The following is a 15,373-nucleotide window of genomic DNA, read 5'->3' as shown; positions in this document are numbered from 1 at the left end:
CACACACACACACACACACACACACACACACACACACACACACACACACACACACACACACACTCACAGTAAGGCCCGTCTCAGATGGCCTGCTGGGAAGGTCCCGCTCAGAGCTGGAGTGTAATTATTCCATATCAAACCATCCGCTCCCTGGGAATACAGTGAGCTTGCTATAACAATACAACTGTACTGTAGTGATGTTTGTTCGTGTAACACCAAAACATCACACTGTGGCCTTATATGTGTTCAAATGGCACAGAATATGGAAATAGCTATACAGCAACAATATGGTGATATTTATTACTATATAAATTATATACAGTAGTCAACATTTGAAGTGGATCAAAAAAGGCCATCAAAGTTGTCCTAAAACAAGAACGCATTTTGGTTTTAGGACAACTTTGATGAAAGGTTTTGATCCACTTCAAATGTTGACTAGTGTATATATTATATATTGGTTCAGGGGCGTAGCGTCTGGGTATGCAGGTGCATATGGGCCCGGGCATATTGGGGGCCCGCTGAGCCGAGGGGGAACTTTTAATTGAAACGAGGGAACGAATAGAGCCCTGCACGGGCCCGGTCCTTGTCCGACAGCTTATCAGAATTCTCGGGCCGAGTCCGATCCGAGCCCGTGTCTTTTTTTTCTTCCCCTTTATACACACTGCAAAAATGGCTTATCTTACTTAGTATTTTTGTCTTGTTTCTAGTCTACACTGCAAAAAATGGCTTATCTTACTTAGTATTTTTGTCTTGCTTCTAGTCAAAATATCAAAAAATTCTTAAATCAAGATACTTTTACTAGATAAGCAAAATAACTTAAGATATTTAGTCTTGTTTCCCGGGGGGAAACTAAATTAAGTGCATATTTGCTCAAAACAAGTAAAATGATCTGCCAGTGGGGTAAGTAAACTTACTTACCCCTTGATCTATTTAGCAAAGATGCTTTAAATTGATCAATTGATTATAATGTTACAAAATATTTCTATTTCAGATAAATGCTGTTCTTCTGAACTTTCTATTCATCAAAGAAACCTGACAAATTCTGTTTTCAACATAATAATAAATTATTTTTGAGCAGCAAATCAGAATATTAGAATGATTTCTGAAGGATCATGTGACTGGAGTAATGATGCTAAAAATATAGCTTTGAAATCACAGGAATAAATTACATTTTAAAATATTTTCAAATAGAAAGCAGAAGAGAATTCTTTAAAAACATAAAAAATCTTACTGTTCAAAAACTTTTGACTGGTAGCGTATGTTAGCCTATAGTTTGAAGTTGAAGATATTGTGGCGAGTATCCCGAGTCCAGATTAGCGTCGCCCTGGAAACGCCACTGCCACACTGATCACCGACGCACAACACCTGTGCGCGATGAGTGGCGCACCTGGAGCTCGTTCCCGCTGGCCTTAAAAGCCAGGAGAAGAGACACCGGCGGGAAGGCACCCTGGAGCTCCAGGCACCACCCTGGAGAAAGAGGCCCTGGCCATAAAGTGGGCAGTCCTGGAGTTAAAGTATTACCTTTGGGGCCACCGGTTCACCCTCGTCACCGACCATACGCCCCTGCAATGGATGTCCCGGGCGAAGGACACAAACGCCTGGGTGACACGGTGGTTCCTCGCACTCATCGTATCGACCGAAATTAAGAAATATATCGTGATATAAATTGTTCCCATATTGTCCAGCCCTATAACAATATATTTTGCACCTGCTTATACTTACATCAAAACGCACACATTAGCATTTCACAGTTCTCAGAAGCATGCGTGTGCATGACGTCGGGTCTTTCGTGGACGTGCGCTGACACCTGCTCTCTAAACGCAGACCTCTTTTAGCCAAGATGTGAATTCCCAGTCCCGCTTTAACATGAATGAACTCACACTGGAGTCAAAGAGACAGAGCGGACGGGAGCTCCCATCCATCATCTCATGACAGCCTGACACCAGGCCTTATGAGGGAGCAGAGATGCTCACGAAAAACACACATGTGCTCCAGCAAAGCAATAGAGGCTCGTATTGAGTCTGTGCGGATGGCAAATATGGAGAGAAAATGAATTAATTTGTTCATATTATCATATACTGACATGTGCTGTGATGGGAATCACTAGGTATATAAACACACACACACACACACACAAACACAAACACAAACACACACACACACACACAAGGTGGTGTGTGTGGACACTGTTATACGTGTGTCTGAGAGAGTCAATATATTGACACTTGAAAACCATGCTGTCTATTCTATAACATCTTCTTCCAACTTCATCTGCGATTGACAATCATTCATCAGATTGTTTGTGTCAAAATGAAAGACTTTCATCTGCTGCCTCTGCGTGTGTGTGAGTGAGTGTGTGTGTGTGTGTGTGTGTGATGCACAACAGCAGTCCAGCTGAGTACCAAGGGACAAAAAAGCCACATCAACCCATGTGAACTGTAAATTGCCTATATATTTTCTAGGTGATTGTTATAGAGACTGGCCTTTATCTCACACACACATCCTTAGTTTTTAAGAATGCTAGACAACTTAGTTTTCAATTTTAAAATATAAATGCAAATAAAATAAATAAATAAATATAATAGGAAAAGTGCACATAAACAAGTGAAAATTCAATAAAATAAAATAAAATAATGGGGAACAGAATATGTTTGTGAAAAGTTATATTATGTAAAATATAACTAATATAAAACAAAACAAACAAAACAAAAACAAAAAATAAAATACAAAAAAAAAAAATATATATATATAATATAATATATAATATAAGTTATATTGTACAAAAACACAAAACAACATGATCATAAAATAAATAATTGATCAAATAAAATATAAAATAAAATAAGGTATAAATAATAAATAAATATTTATCTCAACAAAATAATTTAATGTTATTTTCATATTTGATTTTTTTTTCAATGAAACGAACGAAGGTCTTACGGGTTTGGAACAACACGAGGGTGAGTAATTAATGACAGAATTTTTATTTTTGGGTGAACTAACCCTTTAAAGGACTCTCACATATAGTGAGAACTGCAACTGCTCATGTACCAAAGCATCTCCCAGGACCTCCATCTCAACCTAATGTTTCATCAGAATGCACAACTTCTGAATGCAGAAAGATGCTTTTTGTCAGCAGAATGCTGCAGTTATGGCATCTACCAGCAATGGCTAAATGGATCATGCTAACCTGACAAACCTTGAACTTTTGTCAGGTTCTTAGTCTGGGAACAGCTACGTACATGGTGGGCATGACTTTGATGAAAGCCAAAAGTGGTTTTGTAGGACTACACGGACCCTTCCTGTCTAAATGGACAGTTATTGATCAGAATAAGCAATGATTTGGCCTGGACTTGGTCTGAAAGTCAAAAGTCTGGCCGTGATGCTAATGATAAGGGAGGAGTTTTAAGCGTTTATTTATTTATTTTTTTTTGTCTAAAGATACTGTCAACGTCAAACCATCAAAGTCTTGTGTTGATCTCTCTTACACTTTCTGTCTTTGTCTTTCTCCTTCAAAAACATTCACGGCTGTCCAGCCGAACGGCTCCCTCCGCAGACGTAAATCCTGGCATCTCCGTGCCCTTCACGCTCTGCGCCGGCCGGATCAATGAGCGCTTGCATCTTCCATTTATCTCAGGAAACACCCACACTTGGCTAACATGCATCAGACTGTAACAACCTCAATTAGCCCTGCTGAATTTACAGGGTCTGGCGTAAGCGCTCAGATGTTCAACATGCAAAAGAATGACAGAAGCTTGTTTAATGAAGTCCTCTTATGACCCAGAGTGTTGTTAGGACACTCATTTGATTATAGAGAGCCATTGTATTTAATGAGAAACATTTGCCTTATGTTTGTACCGCTTTATTAGCATTTTCTAAAAACGGGATTGGGAGGTTGGTGTAAATAAAAAGGATATTCTGGGATATTTTCACCTTAATGTCCATTTACAGCATCTGTGGCATGCTGTTGATTACCAAAGACAATCATCTCGACCTGTCCCTGAGTTTGCATAAACAGAGCAGAAAATGCGTTTACTGTAATACACTACCAATGCAAACCTAGCAGGCCAGCTGGCAGCACAGCTAATACATGTTTAAAATATGCCATCAAAACAAAACAAAGCAAAGCAAAGCAAAGCAAAGCAAAACAAAACAAAACAAAACAAAACAAAAGAAAACAAAACAAAACAAAACAAAATGGGAAACAATCAGTCTGTTTGTGTAAAGTTATATTGTGTAAAAAAAAAAGATAAACCATAACAAAATAAAAAAACAAAATATGAAACGAAAAACAAAAAAACAAAATTATATACAATAAAAGAAAAAAATTATAAACAAAATAAGCAAGCAAGTAATAAATAAAAATAATAACTAAATTAAAAATAAAATATAAAACTAAACTAAATAAAATGGGGAACAAAATCCCCCAGTCCCCTAAAATATAACATAATATAACAAAATAAAAATAAAATACAAAACACAAAATAAAATAAAATAAAACCACCCTGTCTGTGTTAAGGTTATATTGATGTTTAAGCATGTTAGAGGGTTTAAAAGAAGAAATATGAAGGTGAATTACATGGGTGAATTATTCCTTTAAACTGAAAATAAGCCAGAAAACCTTTCAAATTAGAATTGATTCTGTTCTGTAAACTGTCAAAGTACGGAGGCGCTCTCTCTTTACATCCCGTCTCGCGCTAATTTACACCTGACCAAAAATATCTCCCAATGGCGTGAAAAGCGCAGCAAACGCGGAGGCGCACGGCATGATGGGACAGGATATACATCTCAGAAAACAGCTCCAGATGGAGAAATACTATTCATCACTCTGTTTTTCAGGAAAAATAAAGAGGGTGGAAGGTGTTTCTTTTAAATTATGATTTAAAAACGGCAGTACTGTATCCCAGGGAGCTTTTATATGAAAGCAACAGACAGATGCTATTGAAGCAAAATAATTAAAACCATTTTCTGTAATTTTCTACGAATCACTCTCGCCACACATCCCTGCAGTGTGTCTCTTTGGAATGGCATGGGCAGCCCAGAGCCTGCTGGGAAAAATAATTATGTATAATTACTGTGTCTCTGCCTATCACTTTCATTTCAACCGCAAATACAATTTCAGCTCTCATAAAACACAAAGAGGAAGCGACAGAGACGAAAAAATGAGATGTTCATATCTGTTCCGCCTTCCTGTTTCTGTTCTTGCAGGATAATGTGTGTCTATAATGGAGCACAGAGTGAACGCTTAAAAACAAAACACAGCAACAAGATGAATATTTACAGCAAATATCAACTCGAAATTAAATTGTCCAACATATTATATTGTAACAGGCTCTTATAGCGCTCTCACACCAAACTAAAGTCTGTGTGAAAATCTGGACTGGATTTCGGCTCATATCAGTGATCGTTCACATTCTCCTATTCATGTTCATTTCATAAAAAAACTTCAGTAAGAGGTTTGAAGCCATGAACCAAACCAACCAGCTCTGATATGAATAACTTTACAAGCTTTGATTTAAAGCAAAAATATATATGAAAAGGCAACGCACTTGACAATACATCTAATGAAGTCCTGTGAATGACAGAAAATAATCAAAATTATATAATATTATATAAAGCCACAGTATACAACTATAAACTGATTGTCATTAATTATAAATGTAAGAACAATATATTTTAAGATTATAACAAAATTTTCAGAAATATACTAATATATACAACATCATTCAAAAGTTTGGGGAGCTAATATTTTTTGAAAAAAAGTCTCTTATGTTCAGAAAGGGTGCATTTATTTGATCAAAAATACAGCAAAAACAATACAATATTATTCTAATTTAAATTAAAGGGTTAGTTCACCCACAAATGAAAATTAGCCCATAAATGACTCACCCTCAAGTCATCCTAGGTGTATATGACTTTCTTCTTTCAGACGAATCCAGTCGGAGTTATTTTAAAAGTAGTCTTTGATCTTTCAAGCTGTTTAATGCCACTCAGCGGGTGTTGCATGCATCAGTCCAAAAGAAGTTAAATAAAAAGCGTCCATCCATAAAAAAAAGTGTCTCACACGGCTCTGGGGGGTGAACAAAGGCCTTCTGTAGCGAATCGATGCGTTTTTGTAAGAAAAATATCCATATTCAAAACGTAATAATCACTTTCATGTAGCTTGCGCCAACAGTCCTACACGGAAGCAGCTCCGGGAGCATGACGTATGATTTCAGCGTTGCACATGCGCCGGTGAGTCTCGTGAAAACCAACGTTTGTAAGCAAAACAAGGAAGCAAAGTTTCCTTACTTTAGCAAAGGAAATCCAGTCTCCTCTTGGCTTATATCGAAATCCTCCGACATTCTTCTTTACAACTCCTCGATTTGTACTTCTGATGAGTGACCGTTGTTTTGTTTTGATCTCTCCGCTGCGCTTCCGCGTTCGTCACTTCTGAGCGGCGCATGCGCAAAGTCGACCTCATACGTCATCCGCCCGGAACTGATTCTGTGTACAAATGTTGGCGCAAGCTACATTAAAGTGATTATTACGTTTTGAATATGGATATTTTTCTTACAAAAACGCATCGATTCACTACAGAAGGCCTTTGTTCACCCCCCGGAGCCGTGTGAGACATTTGTTTTTATGGATGGGCGCTTTTTATTTAACTTCTTTTGGACTGAAGCATGCAACACCCGCTGAGTGGCATTAAACAGCTTGAAAGATCAAAGACAATTTTAAATATAACTCCGACTGGATTCGTCTGAAATAAGAAAGTCATATACACCTAGGATGACTTGAGGGTGAGTCATTTATGGGCTAATTTTCATCTTTGGGTGAACTAACCCTTTAACCGTTTTCTATGTAAATATATTGTAAAATGTAACTTATTCCTGTGATGTAAAGCTGAATTTTCAGCATCATTACTCATTACAGTGTCACATGATCCTTCAGAAATCATTCTAATGATTTGATGCTCAAGAAACATTTCTGATTATTGTCAAAGTTGAAAACAGTTGTACTGCAAATATTTTTGTCATGATCATGATCATTTGATGAATAGAAAGTTCAACAGAACAGCATTTAAATTTTTTGTAACATTATAAACATCTTTATTTTTTTTATCACTTTTTTAAACTCATTATTCAACTGAATTTCCAAATGTTAAGACATTTTAACATACAAAAATTCATTGATGCATACTGTCTCACAAATTGTACTATTTAAAAGAAAAAATGGTGGGCAGAATGTATGCAAACACAGCCACAGTCTAACACACATTATCCCATCAACATCTATAGCTGATGGTCATTGGCAATCTGGGAAACAGGGTGAGCCAATCATGTTTTTCGCTTCAGTGGTTCCCATGGTAACAGGATGCCTGTATGCTGTAGCGTATTACGAGTGTGATCGTGCACACATTCTGTTGTCCTGTAAGTGATGTGTGAAAGGCGGTAAACAGCCGGTCGTGTTTGTTTCGTGGGACGCGCTTGCAAGGCCTCAACCTTTGGGATTGTTACGGGAATTGCAAGAGCATGTGCATATTAAAGGAGTAAGGGGAATAAATTAAACACACACACACACACACACACACACACACAAACTCTTGTCCCTCGGTAGAGATTCTCATTTCTTACCCTGAACTTGACAAGCATCAAAGCAGAACAAATGTCGGCTAATTATATCCAAAATAAAATGAATGCATTCTGTGACCATGAAAAATTCCCTATTGCTCCGCTCAGCAGGACACACACGCGACTCATTCTCACGGCTTAAAGGCATAATGAAAGCTGTGGTTACATGGCAAAGCTTCTTGATGGGGTTTAAAGAAATAGCTCACCCAATAGCTCAAACTAAAATTTGCTGAAAATTTCATCACCCTCAGGCCATCCAAGATGTAGATGAGTTTATTTCTTCACTAGAACAGATTTGGAGAAATGTAGAATTACATCACTTGTTCACTGATGGATCCTCTCTGCAGTGAATGGGTGCCGTCAGAATGAGAGTCCAAACAGCTGATAAAAACAAGTGAAAAGCTGCGTGTTTGTAAGAAACAAATCCATCTTTAAGACATTTTTAACTTTGTGCATATTATTGCTTTCTCAAGTAAAAAAAAAAAAAGTAATCTTGTCTGAATCAGGAGAGAAATCTGCACAGATCAAGCACCTTCTACAAACCAAAACAAACATGTAGGTGGATTTTGATGTGAGAGGACAACAGGAGATGGATTTTTTCACTGGAGGGAGTGTTATTATTGATTCTGAACTCATATTTTGGACAGAAGCAACAATTTAAAGTTAAACCACTGCAATGCTGTAACGCTGTAATTTGTTTCTTACAAACATGCATCTTTTGGCTTCACAAGACGTCAATTGATGGACTGGAGTGGTGTGGATCCCTTGTGGATTATTGTGATGTTTTTATCAGCTGTTTGGACGCTCATTCTGACGGCACCCATTCACTGCAGAGGATCCATTGGTGAGCAAGTGACGGAATGCTACATTTCTCCAAATCTGATGAAGAAACAAACTCATCTACATCCTGAATGGACTGAAGGTGAGTAAATCTTCAGAAAATCTTTATTTTTGCGTAAACTATTCCTTTAACAAGTACGTTAAACATGTCATCTATCTGTCCTACAAGGCCAAACCACTCAACTCATCCTCAACCACTGATTTCATTCCAGATGCAAAGAGTCTTTGACTTCCGCTGCATGCAAATGACTTCACCAAAGCCAACGTTTCATTGGCAGGCCAGTTGGGACGGGGGTGGTTCTGCAATCATCCATAGCTTATAACATCGGGACTTGCTGCATGCAAGTCATGCGCTGAATATTCCACCAGCCTATCACTGTTAATTTGTATGCAATTATGATAATACTCCTCATTCCATGTGGCTGATAAGCATCTCTTTGCAAATGGAAGGAAAAGTGAGTGAAAGTGAAATGCGGATGAGGGAATGCCGTTGAGAGACTCACTAATGAGGGTTGCTCCAGTCTCTCTGGACTGATGTGGTTGATCCCTAATGGAAAGCAAATTGAAAATCAGTGGTCCCGTCGGGGGCTGCGTTAACCTCTGCTCCATGTGCACATGCTGCAATCAACAGTCCCATCAGGGATGGCGTTAACGCTGGGAAAGCAGGGTTGCCGTGGTGATATGAGATGCAGACGGGACACACACGGCTCCTATGGGTTCAGCTACTACCCGATGCCCTAATGGAAACTTTTTGATGCCAAGGACCCCCTTGCGAGAGCTCTATAGTTAGAGAGCAATATATTTAGAATAACTTTAAATATTTAGAATTTAGAATTTTCATATCATACATAATTTCAAATCATTCTAAAACAATTTTAAAGACAGAAAAGCTAGAAAAATACAACAAAACAACTTTTATGATGGCTTGAAAAATAGGAAGTTGTTCCAATCCAATCCAATCCATATAGCACATTTTAAAAACAACCGAAGCTGACCAAAGTGCTGCAAAGGGTATGCAAAATACGCTGTCATGCAGTCAATGTAAATTTTGTTGTATCCACTTTCATATGCTACTTTCACATGCATAAATGTGAATGTTTATGTACACATACAGTAGCCAATATAGCTTTTGTAGAGCAGAAATCAGAAAAAAATACACACACAGACATATTTAAATGTAATATAAATATTACAAATAAAAATATTATAAATATATATTATATATATATATTTTTTTATATTTTCTTAATGTTAAAAATTATTTTTTTGCAGTGCAACTAAAAATAGTGCAATTTTCTGAAATAGTACAATACTATAATTTAAGTATAATATTTAGTATGCAAATCTTTTTATGTGATAAGTATGACTTGGCAATTTCAGCGTATGTCCTAATTGACTTTTTATCTCATAATTTAGACTTTTAGACTTTTTTAGGTTATAATTATGATGTATGTCATAACTTTTTGTTTCATAATTATGACTTAGAATTTCTTAGTATGATTATATTTAGACTTGATAATAATATTATTTGAATATTTGTGTCATAATTTATTTTATTTATTTATATATTCCTTTGCATAATATTAATGAATTGAAATTCATAAAATATGACTTTTTATTTTTTGTTTTATTTATTTATATACGTATGGTATTATTATATTTATATATTATTAATTTATTGTAATTAACAAATGATGACTGTTTTGTATTATATATTATGATATCATTGTGCCTTTCTATATATTGTATTTATTTATAGATTTATTTATTTTTTGTAATTAACAAATTAGGACTTAGTATGTTTTAGTATGATTAGATTTAGTCTTGATTTGAATATTATTTTAATATTTGAGCATGATTATAAAATAATTGCCAGTACCACAGCGTCATCTCTTTATATGAAGTGCAGAAAGATAAGAAGAACCAGGAGGAGTACAATAACAAGTCATGTTGGAAAAGTCCGAATGAAAGCGAGGGGTGTGAGAGCTGCTCTTTAATAGGACGAACACTCTCCAGCCTCATTTACATGAGCCGCCCGCTCTGAAAATAAAGCTGGAGTCGTGCCGCCCCGCAGTCAGGCCACTGAACCCAATTAACAACAGCCCGACAAAGACACAAAGAGAAACCAAGAAACACAAAGCGAGAAAATGCATGGCCATTAGAAAACACTGGATTTATCATTTAGGAGAAATTCTCTTTTCCCAGACTTCCCTGCAGCGTGATGTGTTAATTGAAAGTGGGCAGCTGTTATGTGTGTTTACATTAGCGTGCTGTAGTGTTTTACGGTCGGGGATTACAGCGTGCCGTTTCCCTGGATCTGCCATGTGCAATGGTGTCGATAAACCTCGGAGGAATTCTACTCTCTAGAATTCTACTCTCTACTCTCATCTGCACGCTTTCCTTCACTCCTACATTTCATTCTTTCCCTATTCCCTGCTTTTTTCTCGGGAAGCTCTCACTATGCCGGTGGAGTATTTTCATGTATCCATTTCCTTTAATTCAGTAGCTTTATCACAGAAACACACCAGCAGGGACTCATTTTCATCAATAATGCAGCTAAAGTGCCTCGACTTTTCCTGAGCTTACACAAATCACCTGTGCTGTCATGTTGCTGCACTCGCCAAGTATGAGTAATAAGCTACTTCAGATCCGTGCGAGCGTGTGTGTGTGTTCTGTGCGCTGACCTATATTTAGAGGAAACTGCGAGGCATGAGCTGATTAAATAATTTGGAGAAAGTGAGCACAGATGCACAGAGATGTACAGACTAAACAGGGCGTGGAGCTGCTGTCGGGTCGGGAAACATTTGACACTGCACAGTCAGCTCATCTACACCTGTTCACATGGAAAATTCAACATGCCAATACGTTTTTCCTTCTTCGGAAATTTGCACTGCATCATTTTTTTCAATACTACAAACTGAAGTTAAAAATGAGGAGAAAATAAAATCTAAATGATGAGATATGAGATGTAAAGTCCAAATTATGATAGAAATACCAATTATGACAAAAAACAAGTTGCCTTTTTGTCATAATTATGACTTTTTATTTTATACTGCAATTATGATATAGTTTCAACGTTTTGTCATAATTATGACTTTTTATGCATTAACTGTGAATTTTCAATTTGTCCTAATTTACTTAATTATTTAAGGTTTAAATAAGACTTGTCATAATTTTTCCTTTTTGTCATATCCATGACGTAGTACTTACTTCATATGATAAATATTACTTAGCAAATAAATATTTTCACTTGTATGTCATAAATGACTTGTCAGTATGTCAATTTGTCTGTCATAATTATGACTTTTATGTCATAATTTAGTTTTTTTCCTCTCTTAAACATTAGTTAATATGTGGGAATTTTGTCATAATTGTAACTACAGTATTTCATAATTATGACTTAGTATGTAAATTTAGACTTTGTCATAATTGACTTTTATGTCATAATTTATATATTACTTAGTGTGACTTTGACGTTATAATTGTAACTCACAATCTCACAATTTCAACTTTTTATCTCATAAAATTGGTATGTAAATATTTTGACGACATAATTATGATTCAGTTTGTCAATTATATATATATATCATATATCAATTTGTCTTTATGTCATAATTATGACTTTTATGGCATAATTTAGAGTACTTAGTATGTACGAATTTCGACTTTTGTCAAAATGATAACTTTCATAATTATGACTTATGTCAATTTAGACTTTATATGTCAATTATGACTTTTTCATCTCTTAAATACTACTTAGTATGTAATCATTTTGACTTTTCTCATTACGTTATAATAATCTCATAATTTGAACTGTTTATCTCTAATATTACTTAGTATGCAGATAGTTAAGACTTTGATGTCATAATTATGACTGTCAATTTGTCTTTAAATGTCATAATTATGACTTTTATGTCATAATAACTTTGTTTTTTCATCTAATAAATATTACATAGCATGTAAGAATTTGGAATTTTCATGTCATATTCATGATTTACCAAAGCATGATTCTTTTTTCTTATGTCTCAGAAATGGGCTTCTACAATACTTTTATAATATATACTATACTACAATATTTTTTTCATCCATAATTACTTAATTTGTTCTTACTAGTATTACAGCATTAAATGACCACCCCAAATGTTTTGTTCTGGCTACAATACTTCATGTCACTTGTTTTCTCCTTATCACTTTTTCTATGCTCACTGTTACAAGTATTAAAGCACGGCTAGTGCTACTATTCCTCATTCTACAGTCCACACACTGCAGCTTGCTTGCTTTCTTGAGGCTTTGTCATGTTTTCTTATTAACACAGCTCACATATAAACCCAAACACACCCATAATTCCTCGAGATGCTGTTCACGGCTGAATAGTTTAATTGCATTCATTTCACCGCATCAGCTCACAGATTCTAGGGCGTCAAGAACGTCATCCAACAAGGGACCGTCCCGCGAGTGTGTGCTCAAACGAATGCATGAGAAACACACACGGCGCAGTTTCCTGGCCCAGTTTGTGCGGTTTGTTAACGCTCTGTGCTAATGTCGAGCCGTATCTGTAGCGGGAGGAAGAGGAGAGGTCGTTACATAAGCGTCTAGACATCAATGACAGTTCAAAGGATTCATTGCAGCAAGAAGTTAATTAGCCAGTGATTCTACCCCACGTCTTCTCATCAGCTCCTCTCCACCTCTGTCTTTCATCTCGGCGGCTTTTGAAGCACACAGGCCTGTTCCAATACCGCATAGGATTGTGGCTCCCACTTTCCGGTGACATACAACAGAAGTGCTTTTCAGGCGAGAGATCTGAGACGACGGTGAGCTAAACCTCTGAGCGATTTCAGCGTGTTATTTTATATTTAAGTATTTCAGAAGTTATGTAAGGTAATGAAGACGGGCTTTGGGACTGACTCGCCGTATTAGACAGAAAGAGTCTCTGAAAAAAGACGTCGGTTTAGACTAAAAGGGACAGATCACCTGAGAATGAACATTTTGTCATTATTTATCACATTTTTCCAAACTATGAGTGTGTGATTTTTTTTCCCCCTCTGTGGAACACAAAGAAGAAATGTTCACACAGCTATTCTTCACACAATGACACATTAAACTGATCAAAAGTGACAGTAAAGACATTTATAATGCTACAAAAGGTTTCAAATAAATGTTGCTCTTTTGAACTTTCTATTCATCAAAGAATCCTAAAAAAAAAATATTGGGCAGCACAACTGTTTTCAACACTGATAATAATCAGGAATGTTTCTCGAGCAGCAAATCAATATATTAAAATGATTTCTGAAGGATCATGTGACACTGAAGACTGGAGTGATGAAAATTCTGCTTTACATCACAGGAATAAATTACATTTGAACAAATATGCAAAAAGACATTCAAAAGCATTATTTTAAATTTGAAAAATATGAAACAATTTTACTGTTTTTCTGTATTTTTGGTCAAATAAATGCAGCTTTAGTGAGTATAGACATTTAAAAAAAATACTCTGACATCACATTCAGATCCTTGTCAGATTAAACAAAAACTTAAACAAAAACATTTCTCTGATTGAGAAAAATAGCATTTTTGAGGAAACATGAAGATGTTGAGAACTGTAAATAATGACAGTTTTCATTTTTGGGTGAACTATCCCTTTAAATCTAAACTGACAGATATTTGTACTATTATGCCCTCGTTTGGTCAACATATTCTGTTACACCAAATACACAAAATAATGATCTTTAAAAAAGCATCATATGACCCCTTTAAAATGTTTTATACCTAAAGAAATGGGGAGTATTTTTGACAAAATGACTTCATTTCCCAAGATTCCAAAGTCTCAATCAAAATTCAAAGATGTCAGTATGAACTCTCACCAAATTATTTGAGCTGCTAACCACATTCATTTTATAGCTCTACACTCTTACTATAAGTCAACAAATGTATTTTTGAAGAAACTCCGATAAATAAAATACTGCTGAGAGCTCCATCAAGACTCCTGAGCTAATGACCAACCTCCAAACAGTAAAATGTCCCTTTGTGTCGAGTTTGTGAGACAAGGTCAGTGAAAACTCAACCTGGAAACATCTGCACGGCCATCTGGCGGACATCTCCTCACCTCTCCAAAGACATCTGCTGCTCCGGGAGCCACGGCAACTTTCCCATGAGCTGCCCAGGGTCCTGAACTCAACATAGGAGTCTGTGTTACTGCCTGTTTGGAAACTAATGCTTCCTACGGGAGGATAATGCACATACTGTATGTTTGCTTTTGTTTTGTGCACACATGCATTATGATTGTATGTGAATTATATTCAGCTGTGTGGTTTACAATGAAGCTCCACTTATACTCCGTCCGAGGCAATGGTTCAAAACACTCATGTAAAGTATGAGCAATAATAACAGAAATGCTTGACTCAGCAAGCACCACTAAATATTTCAGCATTTATCTTTTGAAACGATTTCTATCTCAAAGCATCAAAACACATGCAAAAATCCAAAGACATCAGAGGCTTTGCGAAATCTTCTGAAACAAGGCTCCTCCTGTGAGAATGGGCTGCAAAACAATATATTTCACAGATCTGGAGATGAAGGGAACTGAATGAATGATCTACTGTACAAAATCACACTATATTAAACCTCAAAATTAGATCGTCCGCTGCAGTACTCTGTTTTATTGTTACTCAAGCAATACTGCAAATGCACAAAACATTTTCAAGAAATGCTTTGTTGTTTTTTTCATATTCTCTCCAAGAGAGAGAGAGAGAGCGAGAGATGAGGGGGGAAGCTCTAAGCCGATTAAAAGCTGTAAATAGGCTTAAACATTGACACAACTGAGAGCCCAAACAAATATGCCCCTTTATTTCTCAGCAGGACTCATGCGGAGGATTGCGAAAGCCTGAAAGTACAAACCCTTTTCCCTCTTTGCTACTAAACCC

General features: G+C 36.4%; 1 protein-coding gene across 3 annotated transcripts in view; it reads right to left on the bottom strand.

Moving 5' to 3' along the window:
• LOC107696073 (CUGBP Elav-like family member 5) overlaps positions 1 to 15,373 on the bottom strand; it is a 176,810-nt gene that overhangs the window by 50,428 nt on the left and 111,009 nt on the right. The window lies entirely within an intron of this gene.

The sequence above is a fragment of the Sinocyclocheilus anshuiensis genome, unplaced genomic scaffold (assembly GCF_001515605.1).
Source record: "Sinocyclocheilus anshuiensis isolate Anshui unplaced genomic scaffold, SAMN03320099.WGS_v1.1 scaffold217, whole genome shotgun sequence".
In the NCBI taxonomy this organism is placed as follows: domain Eukaryota; kingdom Metazoa; phylum Chordata; class Actinopteri; order Cypriniformes; family Cyprinidae; genus Sinocyclocheilus; species Sinocyclocheilus anshuiensis.
The sequence above is the reverse complement of the archived record's forward strand: the minus strand, read 5'-3'. Positions and strand labels throughout refer to the sequence as shown.